At 50.8% G+C, this 323-nt stretch overlaps 1 protein-coding gene across 1 annotated transcript in view; it reads right to left on the bottom strand.

The window, feature by feature from the left end:
• CELSR1 (cadherin EGF LAG seven-pass G-type receptor 1) overlaps positions 1-323 on the bottom strand; it is a gene marked incomplete at its 3' end in the record, with an annotated part of 131659 nt that overhangs the window by 12788 nt on the left and 118548 nt on the right. The window lies entirely within an intron of this gene.

Genomic DNA, 323 nt, shown 5'->3' with positions numbered 1-323 from the left:
ATTTAAATATCAAAAATAAATATCAAAAATAGAAGTCTTTGTTTTACTATGGTTGCAAATATCAAAAAATTTCTACATGTGGCACGGCACCAGGGTTAAGTCAGGGTTTTTCAAAATGCTGACACGCCGAGCTCAGAGGTTCGCCATCACTGGTCTGAATTGTGGGCTGTCTGCGAGCAGGTGGCCAGAGCCCTGCCATGACAGGCAGACATCGGAGCAAGTCCTCGAGAAAGAAGCCGGCGCACCCCCTTCCGGAGCACCCACTCGCACCCACATGCACCCACTCGCACCCACTCGTACCCACACGCACCCACATGCACCCA

This window comes from Myotis davidii, unplaced genomic scaffold (genome assembly GCF_000327345.1).
Source record: "Myotis davidii unplaced genomic scaffold, ASM32734v1 scaffold67, whole genome shotgun sequence".
Lineage (NCBI taxonomy): Eukaryota > Metazoa > Chordata > Mammalia > Chiroptera > Vespertilionidae > Myotis > Myotis davidii.
The sequence above is the reverse complement of the archived record's forward strand: the minus strand, read 5'-3'. Positions and strand labels throughout refer to the sequence as shown.